We start from the raw sequence: 2,431 nt of genomic DNA on the forward strand, positions 1-2,431 counted from the left end.
TAGATAGATAGATAGATAGATAGATAGATAGATAGATAGATAGATAGATAGATAGATAGATAGATAGATAGATAGATAGATAGATAGATAAATAGATAAATAGATAGACAGGCCGACAAAAAAACAAACCGACAGACATACCGCACTTGACTCAGAGAGTTGTTCATAGCCTATTGTTCTACATTAAAGTGAGTGTAGGACCAACATTTTGGGTTATTGCAAACTTCTCAAAGCAAACTCGTAATAACCCTCCTATTTATAGTGGTGAAGGGTATAAAAAAACATTTTTTTATTTCTTACTCTTACTATTTGCCAAGCCTCTTTTGCTGCTGAAAAGCACTTCTAGTCTAAATATTTACTTAGACCAATGAAAATATCCTAAAAATCCCTACAGGCTCCAATATCATTCAATTCATGCAGCATTTATTCTTATTTCAATTCATTACAATTTTTTTGTTTTTGAGTTTTTCTGCAAGAAGTAATAAAAACTACTCAATTTATATGTTTTTTCTTGTGCAATTCAACAGCAAATATTTTTTCATATGCTTCTGTCCCTCTACATATGGGATGGTAACAAAAATTTTTTTAAAATATTTAATATTTTTTTTAAATAAATTATATTTTTATTAAATATTATTAGCTATTGTTTTATAAAATAATTTTAACTTAATTTAACTCTAAAATCAAAAAGTTTTGTTTTTACCCCATATACATATGTATATATTTCAACGTAATAATTTCCAATTTAGTTTATGTTTGTATACATTCGTTTCCTGCTGTTTCCTTTTTTCTAGTTGGTTTTTTCTCTATCTTTTCGTAACTAACTATTGCTCCTTTTAGCTTAAAGGATGTCAGTTTTTTTGTGTATATTTATGAACACATATAGATGTATATGGTTAGCAGGAATGTACTAGGAAATAACTATTCATATAAGAATTTGGTAGGAAAAAGGACTAGTATGTGAAACTAGTTAATTTTTATCTGGATTATTTTAGCTTTTATACACTTTTAATAGGTTTTTGTCTAAAGTGGTTTTTCATTTTATGTAGCGTTATTTTCTTTCCCATATTTCTTTGATTTATATTTACATGTACTCAGCAAAAACTTTCGTTAAAATGTTAAAACTTACTTACATAATTATATTTAAAGTCATTATTTCAACACGATTATGTCAAATCGCTTACAAATAATTAGAAAAAGGTAGTCGTTGTAAATTGCATGAAGAAACCTGCACAGCTTCCATAGCTTCTATAGGCATGAAGACTAATGAATTAGAAAATATATGCATTATTTGTAAAACCTTATTAAACTATTTCTATGTATCCCAGACGATATAAAGTATCACTGAAAAGAATGTTTTTAAGTAAGTGATGACAACTAAGAGCCTAGTTTTTGCTGGGATGTTTTTCTAATCCAACATAAGGTATTTGTTTTTAGTTGCTTAATACTTTGTAATTTGTAGAGTTCTAACAAAAATTATACGACTATTTTATTTGGTTGTTATTGAGTAAGGCTTAAGACATAATGGAGTAAAAAAAATAAAACGGTTCAAACAAATTTCAAAACAAAAAACTAATGAATTTTCAAGGTAAATAGTACAAAAGCTAAATGACCGTTAGTAAGGTATTCAGTTATTATTAATATTGCCGATCATAACAAAGTGCTGAAGAACTAGATAAATCAATTACTTTTAAATAAGCTTCTTTAAACCGACTTTTTGTTGGATCCGAAAGCAAATATATATATATGTCATAAATATCATATATCGGGCTCCTAAGTTATTTATGCATATTTAACATTGTTTCCATTTCTTTAAGTACATACATGCATGAATAGTTACACTTCTTTTTTTCATCCGTTGTAGTAACATTTTATTGTTTTTTTGGTTGTTAGGTTTTTCAATTCTTTTGCTACTTGCAAAATAAATAATTTTTATTGATTGAATTAGATGTCAGCAAAAAACCATTATAGATACATAATAGTGATACTTTAAATTTGAAAACGTTATTACAAATAGTATTCATATTGAAAATATAAAGAACATTAATTTTTAAACCTTAAGTATGAGTCAGTGCTAAATCTTACAATAAATAAATGTTAAAGCAGCAAACTCCATTTCTTATGGACTTATTCAATAATTTCAATTTGTTGTTTATATTTATCAAACGCTCGTGGTAAGCAAAAACACTACTTTTGTAATAGTCGTTGCTTAAACTCTACAGATAAAAGTTGTTGCTATAAACTCGTAAATTGTTATCTTGATTATGGACAATTATAAACTAAACTAAAGTAAAGACAAGACAATAGACTAGACTATAGATTTGACTATAGAGTAGACTATGGACTAGACTATAGACTAGACTATAGACTAGACTATAGACTAGACTATAGACTAGACTATAGACTAGACTATAGACTAGACTATAGACTA

Source organism: Lucilia cuprina, chromosome 3, assembly GCF_022045245.1.
Source record: "Lucilia cuprina isolate Lc7/37 chromosome 3, ASM2204524v1, whole genome shotgun sequence".
Classification (NCBI taxonomy): Eukaryota; Metazoa; Arthropoda; class Insecta; order Diptera; family Calliphoridae; genus Lucilia; species Lucilia cuprina.